General features: G+C 41.2%; 1 protein-coding gene across 5 annotated transcripts in view; it reads right to left on the reverse strand.

Annotated features, from left to right (window-relative positions):
- Mrtfb (myocardin related transcription factor B) overlaps positions 1–10248 on the reverse strand; it is a 199837-nt gene that overhangs the window by 184297 nt on the left and 5292 nt on the right. For all 5 annotated transcript variants that reach the window (XM_029562001.1, XM_029562000.1, XM_017797353.2 and 2 more), the window contains exon 2: positions 6212–6276. The gene's annotated coding sequence lies outside the window, so the exon portion shown is untranslated. The remainder of the gene's footprint in view (positions 1–6211; positions 6277–10248) is intronic.

The following is a 10248-nucleotide window of genomic DNA, read 5'->3' on the forward strand; positions in this document are numbered from 1 at the left end:
AAAAAAGTCAGAACAGGGCAATTTTCAAATGTTCATATGAGAGTCCATTGGAGTTTCTTGACAAGGGCTTCCAAAAGCATCCCTCTATTGGGTTCCTCCTTATTTTTCTTTTGTCTTCCAAGGCTGGACTCGAGAGTGATGGATTCAGGATTTGCTTTCAGGTATTTTGATAGCTGTTGGAGTGGTTAGAATCAGTATCAGTTCCCTCTCAAAGGCTTAGTTGGCTGGGAAGAGTGGCTGGATAATCCGGTGGGGGTCCAATGACCCTGCTTGGCACTCCTTTAATGATTGAGTACAACCGTCAACAAGCCCAATTGTGACAATGTTTAGCGATCAGGCACAGCTGAAATTGTGATGATGGTAGTTATTCATGCAGAAGGGACTGCTGTATAGCATCATTTTATTAAAAGGACCTGGAATTTAAAAGGATGTGATGCTAGGAGCCACATATGAGGGAGAACATTTGTTTTTCTGAGTCTGTGTTACTTCACTTAGTATAACAGTTTCTGGATCCATCCATTTACCTGCAAATTTCATTATTTCATCTTTCTTTACTGCTGAATAGAACTCCATCAATTGAGGGACACCTAGGTTGCTTCCATCTCTTAGGTATTGTGAAAAGAGCAGCAACAAACATGGATGTACAACCGGATCATATGGTAGGTTCATTTTTAGTTTTCTAAGAGTTCTCCACACTGTTTTCCATAGAGGCTGCACGAGTTTTCAATCCCACCAGCAGTAAATGAGCATTCCTCTTTCTCCACATCCTTGTCAGCATTTAGTATCATTTGTTCTCTTGATCCTAGCCAGTCTGATTGTGGTAAGGTGATACCTTAGGGTGGTTTTAATTTGCATTTCCCTAATTACTAATGACGTTGAACAGTTTTTGAGATGTTTCTTAGCCGTCTTTATTTCTTCCTTTGAGAACTCTCTGTTTAGATCTTTAGCCCTTCTTTTAATTAGATCATTTGGTTTCTCACTTCTTTATTTTTTGAGTTCTTTATATATTCTGGATGTAAATCTTCTGTCAGATGTGTAACTGGTGAAGATTTTCTCCCACTCCGTGGGTTTTCTCTTCACTTCATCGGTTGTTTCTTTTGTTGTACAGGATTTGAATTTATTGAGGTCCTAACTGTTGATTGTTGACCTTAAGTCCAATGACGTCCAATTGAGGAAGTCCTTTCCTACACGCATATCTTGTAGGTTATTGCTTATGTTTTCATCCAACAGTTTCAGAGTTTCAGGTCTTTGATCCATTTGGACTTGACTCTTGTGCAAGGTGAAAGATAGAGGTCCAATTTCATTCTTCTAAAAGTGGATTCCAGTATGTCAAGCACCATTTGTTGAAGATGCTGTCTTTCCTCTAGTGTGTGTTATTGGCACCTTTGTCAAATATCAGGTGGCTGAAATTGCATGCACTCAGGTTTGGATCTTCAATGATGTTCCATTGATCTATGTGTCTATTTTTGTGCCAGTACCATGCTGTTTTTATAAGTATAACTCTGTAGTATACTTTGAGATCTGGTATAGTAATCCCCTGGCATTGCCCTTTGTGCTCAGGGTTGCTTTGGCTATCCGGGGGTCTTTTGTGCTTCCATATGAATTTAAGGATGTTTTTTTCTAATTCTGCGAAGTACGTCATGGGGATTTTGGTTGGGATTGCATTGAATCTATTACTTTTGGTAGGATGGTCATTTTCACAATATTAATTCTTCAATCCATGAGCATGGAAGGCCCTTCCATTTCCTGGTGTCTTCCTCAATCTCTTTATTTAACAATTTAAAATTTTCATTGTAGAGATCTTTGGTGTCTTTGGTTAGATTTATTCCAATTTTTTTTTGCAGTTATTGTGAATGGGAACATTTCCCTATATTCTTTCTCAATTGCTTGTTATTGGTATATAGAAAGGCTACTGATTTTTGTAGATTGATTTTATAACCTGCCACTATAGTGAAAATGTTTTTCTGGTGGAACTTTTGGGATCTCCTATGTACGGTATCATATCATCGGCAAAAAGTGATAGTTTGACGTCTTCTTTTCCAATCAGTGCTCCTTTAATTTCCTTCTCCTGTCTTATTGCTCTAGCAAGAGTTTCAAGCACTGTGTTAAAAAGGAGTGGAGATAGTGGAGATCCTTGTCTGGTTCTTCATTTTTAATGGGAATGCTTTTAGTTTTTCTCCATTTAGAATGATGTCGGCTGTGGGTTTGTTGTATATAGTTTGAATTATGTTGAGGTATGTTCCCATACCTCAATTCCCTCTAGGACTTTGAACATAGTGCATGCTAAATTTTGTCAAAAGCCTTTTCTGCATCTATTGAGATGACAGTGTGATTTTTGTCTTTGAGTCCATTTACATGGTTAATGACGTTTATTGAGTTAACGTATATTCAACCATCCCTGCATCTCTAGGATAAAGCCTAGTTGATCATGGTAAATGTTCTTTTTGATGTGTGTCTATATGCAGTTTGCAAGTATTTTGTTGAGAAATTTTGCATCTATGTTCATTAAGGATATGGGTCTATAGTTTTCTATTTTGGCTGTGTCTTACCCAGTATTAGAGTGATGCTGGCTTCATAGAAGGAATTTGGGAGTTCTCCCTGTTTCTATCATTTTGATTGCTAACAGCCCTGTTTTTTATAATATGTGTCTGAGTGTTATGCTTGTGTGCACCTGAGTCATGCAGTACCAGCAGAGGCCAGATGAGGGCATTTGATTCCCTAGAACTGGAGTTATGGATGGTTGTTAGCCACCATGCAGGTGCTGGGATTTGAACCCAGGTCTTCTTTGAGAGCAGCCAGTGCTCTTAACCACTAAGCCACCTCTCCAGTCCAAACAACCATATTTTAAATCTATTTTTTGTCATGTTTTTTGTTGTTGCAAGGGCAGAGTTAATATCTAAAATATGGTACTGGGTCTTGTTTAAAACCCTAATTAGGTTTCACAGTAAAGACATGAGAATATTTTCAGTTATGTTATTTGAAAAGAAAAAAATGCCTCTCTCTCATACTTTTGATCATAATGGAGAGAAACGGAACTTCATTTTGGTCATATGCTGTCTCCTAGACATGACATGCTTGTCGGCACGCATGAGCTCACATCAGCTGTGGGGATCTGCACAAGATCAAGCAGCCAAAATTCTGGCCTATATGGGAGGAGATGGTCTCCAGGCCCCACTTCTTACTGAGTTGCTATCAGCAGTGGATAGTTTCTGAGGAGGGGAGTTTGAGGATGTGGTCACTGGTAGAGTTCCATGCTCCAGCAACAGCCCCACATTCACGCACATATGAGCAGCACTCACTGGACTTAGTGGTTATCAGCAAAGAAAAAGACATGAGGGGGACATGTTGGGGAAGATGGCAGAGATGGAGGGTTGGAGGGGGAAATGAGGAGTTGATATAATTCACTGCATATCTGTATGAAATTCTCTTATAATAAGAAAACATTAAAAAGAAAAGAAAGTATTTTTTAAAACCTATGGTAGTTTATGTGATTCTAAAAACAATGGGCTATAATAAAATTCCAAACAAAATGTGACAAAATGTTCTGACAACAAATACCAGGACAATTACGTATGTGGAGATTTAGGTGCATACAAAAGTCACATGCTAGCTTTCTTCTCCAAATGAACAGTTAAAGTACTTCTCTTGTACATCTCAATTTTAAGTCAGCAGTAACAATACGCATTAACCACTTGGTTAGAAAATGACCTGGATACCTGCCACACTTGGCCAAGTGCTGTGTTAGGTGTTGGAAGAAAACTGGGGAATCAAACACCACCTGGATGACATGGTCCCAACTCAAGGAACTCAGTCAACAATCCTAACTTAGTAAAAACGCAAGACCTGCAGGGAAGGCAATCTGTAGCATACAATGCATTCTGTATACAGGAAAAAGGTAAATTCTGATAAGCTTTTCATTAAGTCAAAGAACAAACTGTGAGTCAATGACAAGGTTAGTCTGTTTCATGTGAGATCTTCCTTAGGTAACTCTTTTTTGACTGAAATAAGATCTAAAGTGAACATAGAATAAAATGAAAGATCACATTTATATCAGAAACTGATCAAATCCTTTGGGCAGAAGAGAGCCAGTGTGAATATGCTAGTTTACCTGTGAACACACATTCACATACTTAACAATTCTGTCAGCATCACCCAGGCATGGAAATCGCATTCTGTACGCTGTTCAGTAATTGCTATCCATGTCTGAAAGAGGTGGTGGACTTGTGACTGCAGTACTTAGGAAGTGGAGGCAAAAGGACCATGTGTTTGAGGCCAGCCTGTGACATACAGTAAGACCTTGTCTCAAAGGAGAGGGAGGGAGGGCTTCCCTATACTGAATAAAACACAAAGAATATTGTTCCTTACAGAGGAAAAATGTCTATATTCCAAACGATTACACTTGGTTGATTTAAAAGTATTTATAAATGAGTTAATCAAGACAGCAGATGTAAAAATAAAAAATATATTTTAATATTTTCATTACATTTAAAGAATCACTCACAGACGAGACCCACAGGTATATTCACAATAAGAAAAAAATTCACATAATAATATCAAGAGAGAGACTAGAAAGTTGGTTCAGTGGTTAAGCACACTGGCTGCTCTTGCAGAAAACCTAGGTTCAGTTCCCATCACCCACGTGGTGGCTACAACATCCTGTAACTCCAGTTCCGGGGGATCCAGTGCTCTCTTGTGGCCTCCATGGGCATTACACACATGTGGTACACTTACATACATGCAACCAAATACTCATATGTAAAATAAAAATAACATTTAAAAAATATAAAAGGAAAGAGGTATTTGAAAACAAGAAAGATATACTTGAATTTAAAAAAAATCTTGCTATCTTGAAAGAATACCTCTCATTAAATTGATAAAGATTGCTCAACACTTGGGAGGCAGAGGTAGGCAGATCTCTGTGAGACCAAAGCCAGCCTGGTCTACATAGTGAGTTCCAGGCCAGCTGGGGCTATAGGGAGACCCTGTCCTAATAAAACAAAGCAAAACGAAACTTGGCAAAGATTAGTAAGGCTGTGTGAAAAACAGGGTTTTCATGGACTTGGAGTTGGGGAGTCTTCACAGCTCCCAGGCTAGCAATGCTTATCGACATTCAAAACGTGTCCAGTCTTTGGCTCAGCAGTTTGTTCCTCTGACACAACAGCACGTGTGCACAGTAATCCACACACCATCATCCACAAGAAAAACAACAGAACAGAAAATCTAAATTGTCATCAAAGGAATAGTTAAGTGAAGTATGAAGTCTCCAGTCACTGCAGCAGTGTACAGCAGCATAAATGATGAGGCCAGGGAGACGGCTTAGGGTGCCAGCAACCTGATCATCTCAGTTCCATCCTTACAGTCCACATGGTGCAAGGACACAACTGACTTGTGCAAGCTGTCCAACCTCCCCCTACACACTGTGCACTCACACAAACACAGAGAGATAAGTAAATATAATTTTAAAAGACCATGCCTGATTATTCATATCTTTTCAATTTAACACAGTGATATACACAACATCCATTAAAAAATCGTTACAGATTTTAAGACTATTGCTTTATTTAAAATATTATATATAATTTTATATCCACTGACAAATTTCTAAAAGTATGTTTACGAAAGCACTGTGGACATTTCTTGGTGGTAGGAGCTTACTTGTGTCATGGTTTTATACTGACACAAAATGTTCTCATTTTACTTAAATAAATAAAGAAAGAAAGAGCCGGGTATGGTGGTGCATGGCTTTAATACCAGCACTTGGGAGGCAGAGGCAGGTGGATTTCTGTGAGTTCAAGGCCAAGCCTGGTCTACAGAGCAAGTTCCAGGCCAGCTGGGGCTACAGGAGGCCCTGTCTCAAAAAGACCAAAAAATAAAAAAAGAAAAGAAAGAAACAAGAAAAAGAAGTGCTTCACCACATTAAGATTGGCTCCTGTCCTCTCAACCCCCATTTCAAAACAAAGTGCCGTTGAATGCTGCAAGGAGAAATAACCACTGAGCAACCTGAATGGGGCAAAGCTAATGATTAGATCTACAGAGGCCAGGAAGGCCCAGGGGGCTCCACTGCACAGCCCATGCTCCTGACACCGATCTCACAACCCCCATGTTCCGCAAGTCCAAACACTCCTAAAAGAATCTCCCTTAAGGAAGGAGACTGAAGAAATTAAAAGAAAAAACTTTAAAGGAAAGTGTTTTAAAAATATAAAAAACTTACCCCAGTAAAAACGTTTAATTATTTTCCTGTCTTACATTCTCTTTCTTAGCACCTTTATTATGAACCTGAAAAAAAAAAAAAGTAAAAATTACTTTTTCTTAGACACCTACTACAGCCTGGAGAGGGATCATAGCCAGCCCAAGAGTGGAAAGGTCCCAGTAAGCCACAACACTGAGGTCCCCAAATGAGAAGGGAAAAGCCAACTGGGAAATAAAACTTTCTCCTAAATCATTCAAGGACCCACAGATGACTGTACTCAGCAGCTGCTGTGGAGCAAGCTGGGAGCTGGACATGGAGCTCTGACCACTTGTGCCCACCGGACATCCAAGGTGAGCCAACACACCTCAGGGCCCATTTTCTGTGTGCCTGTCAACAGCACCCAACTAAGGACATGAGTGTCACGTGAAATGACCCACACCAGGGACTCCTCAGCAGCTCCTAAGCACACACGTCAAACACTCATGCTTCCATTATTACATAATTTAAGAAATCTGCTTCTTACCACGTCCACCCTACTGTTTGTTACATTTGTTTATTGTCACTGTCTTCAAGGGGCTGACAGAGTAACAGGTGAGATGAGTCACCCCAACACAAGGCAAAAAGGAAGACCAGAGCCAGTTCCTCCTTCACTTGTTTAGCAATTGTCTGGCATGCACTCCATCAGGTGTTCTGCTAGGGTACTGGGCATCTTTTATAGGATGGACATGGTCTCTCCTGAGTTTCCAGTCTATCGAGATACATACAAGTCACCAGGCAGACATGATACTCCATGCGACAGACACTGCTTTTATTGAGTTGCCAGTGTCTGACTGGAAGCATGAGGCAGCAGACCATTCTGGATGGTCTGAGAACCCAGGGCTTTTAGGCAATGCCTAGCAGCATCGTAGCTGGGTGCATCCAAGAGAAGATTAAGCAGCAAGTCCAGAAAGCAGAAAGGATGCTTTAGCTTGTTCTTGATCCTTTTTTCTTTCTTTCTTTCTTTCTTTCTTTCTTTCTTTCTTTCTTTCTTTCTTTCTTTCTTTCTTTCTTTCCTTTCTTTCTTTCTTTCTTTCTTTCTTTCTCTTTCCTTTCTCTCTCTCTCTCTCTCTCTCTCTCTCTCTCTCTCTCTCTCTCTCTCTCTCTCTCTCTCGGACTCATCATGTAGCCCACACTGGTCTCAAACTCATGATCCTCTGCCCTTAGCCTGCTGAATGCTGATAAATGATTTAAACATACATAATGGCTACTTCTGATTAGCTAAGTGCCAAAACTTTCAGATACAGCCAAGCCACAGATCATAAATGACGGTGATGGGCCAGTCTCTGTGGAATTTTCTGATTCTGTCTTTGGTCTCTGCTTTGTGAAATGTATGACATTAGGTGGTATCCTGCTCTTTGGTAGCTGCTGGCACATCATTTTCCTAAAACAAACTGGGCCTTAAACAACAGAAATGAGCTTGGTGAGTCTAGAGGAAAGATGCCTGAGGTCAAGTGTGGGTACGCCTGGTTTCTCCTGAGACCTCTGTCTTTGACTTGTTAGTGGTCACTTGTCTGTGTCTTCCCATGGCCTCTAAGTGCTCTCCTCTCTCCCCCCCTCTCTCTCTTTCTCTCTCTTTCTTTCTTTCTTTTTTTTTTTTGAGACAGGGTTCCACTAGGCAGCCCTGGCTGGCCTAGAATTCTAGAATTCACTATGTAAACCAGGCTGGCCTTAAACTCGCAGAGATCTACCTGCCTCTGCCTTCTGAGTGCGCCACTCTGCCTAACTTGTCTTCTTTTCTTAAATGTACTGATTAGCCGAACATACTGGTGGGTACAAGCCTGTAACCCCAGCTGGTCTGAAGGCTGAGACAGGAGGATTACAAATTCATGACTTGCTGAACTACACAGTGAATTCAAATCAACCTGAGTAACTTAGTGAGCCCGTCTCAAAACTAAAAAAAAAAGAAGCGGAGGGGGATGGCTGCCAGCTCAGAGGTAGAGCACTTGCCTAGTATGTGTGAGGCGCTGGACTGTATCACCAGTACTGCAAGAGCATTTTTAAAAAGGTCGATTATCATGCTCAAACTGAGCCAGAGCTTCGTTTTAACTGATTCCTTCTATTCTCCTCCTGGCTTTTCTCATTCTTGTTTTCAAAAATGTGAAGGAGAGAGTAGGAAAAAGGAGAGCAGCTCAGAGCATGGAGGTGGCAGTGGCGGAGACTTCCCACTTTCACTTCAAATGCCTGCGTGCCCTCACCAAGACAGTACAGCGCCTTTTAGAGATGGAGAAACTCAGGCTTGGAAAAAGCTAAACTGATGTTTAAGTTTAATCATTCAACATGATTTATACTTTGAAGGTTTTACTTTTTTTCCCCTAGAAAAGTAGAACGCAAAGTCCACAGACGCACCCGAACACATGCAGGGGCTCCCAGTACACTGAGCACGAACTCAGACAGGCTCTGAAACAAATATGTCCAGAGAACAGGTAGCTATGTTAGGAGACAGAGCAGGGTCTGTATGCTCCCACAGCGAACAGCAGCCTGAGTTCTAAATGGACCAAAGCGTTAAGTATAAAAGTGAACCATGGAAGTGCTAACATGGACGACTTCCAAAACTCATTTCAATGCCTCAAGATCCAAACACCGTAGACAACTGACAAACTATGCAAAACTGAAAGAAAAAGATGTAAGCTTTCTGTTTATTAAAGTGCAAGTGACCAGATAGAGAACTGTGACTTAGACGACTCAGAGCCAACCTCTCCAGTTTGGAAACTAGACATGAGAAAAAAGCAACCCAAAAGAAAAGAATATGCAGACAGCATGAACAGGTAGTTCCAGAATAAGAAGTATAGGACTGGTGAGATGGCTCAGGAAGTAAAGTGCCTGTCGCATAAGCAGGAGGACCTGATTTCATCTCCCCAGTGCCCATGTAAAGTCAGCTATGATTACAGGTCCTATCTGTAATTCCATTGTTCCTACAGTGTGAGGAGAGGTGGAGGCAGGAGAATCCCTGAAGCTCATGAGTCAGCTAGTGTGGAGTGCACAGTAGCCAAACAAGAGAGAGACCAAGTCTCAAACAAGATGGAAGGTGAGGACCAGTACCCAAGGTTGTCCTCTGAACTCTAGGGCATGGGCATGCAGTCCCTAAACAATACTGTCTAACGACTTACACGGCATGTCTGCTGAGTCAGGTTGTACCCATAATCTTAAAAGTGATTTATTTTACAGTATATCTGAGGAGATGCACAGGTCATGTGTACACTCTATTCCACTGGCTAAGACTCAAGCAAACTTAGATTTCAGCATTTACACAGGGGTCCTGGAACCACTCCTCCATGGATATCACTGTACTTGTGGGAGCTCAAAATTGAAAGGAAGTATCTATGAAAACCAAAGCACATGGCCCAGGGCTGGAGGAATGATGGCTCAGTTAAAAGTACTTGCCGCTCTTATATAGGATCCAGGCTCGGTTCTCATCACCCACATGGTAGTTCACAAAGGTCTGTTACTACAGTTCCAGGGATCTATGCTCTCCTCTGACCTCCATGGGCACTGCATGCATGTGGTGCAAATATAGGCAAGCAAAACACTCATACACATAAAATAAAAATAAACCTTAAAAAAAAATAAAATGCATGTCCCAGTGGCCCAGTGATCCACTTCTGGGGGTATATCACAGACACACCTGCCTATGTATAAAACCATAAGCACACAAAGTTTTCGCCATGGCATGGTCTGTGTTGTAAGCCTGAGGACAACACGAATGTCTTTGAGTGGGGCTGGCAAAGCTGACATGGCAGAGAGCAGATATCCTGTAGCTGTTCAAAAGTACTTTCTGTAAGCAAATACTATATACTTTCTGTGTACTAATATGAAATGATCTCAATAGCTAGAAACTAAATAAAAATGAAAAATGCCAGGCATGGTGGCGCATACCTTTAATCCTAGCACTCGGGAAGCAGAGGCAGGCGGATGTCTGTGAGTTCAAGTCTAGCCTGGTCTACATAGTGAGTTTCAGGACAGCTGGGGCTACAGGGAGACCCTGTCTCAAAAAGACCAAAAAAAAAAGAAAAGCAAGAGAA

This window comes from Nannospalax galili, unplaced genomic scaffold, assembly GCF_000622305.1.
Source record: "Nannospalax galili isolate Female #2095 unplaced genomic scaffold, S.galili_v1.0 scaffold32, whole genome shotgun sequence".
Lineage (NCBI taxonomy): Eukaryota > Metazoa > Chordata > Mammalia > Rodentia > Spalacidae > Nannospalax > Nannospalax galili.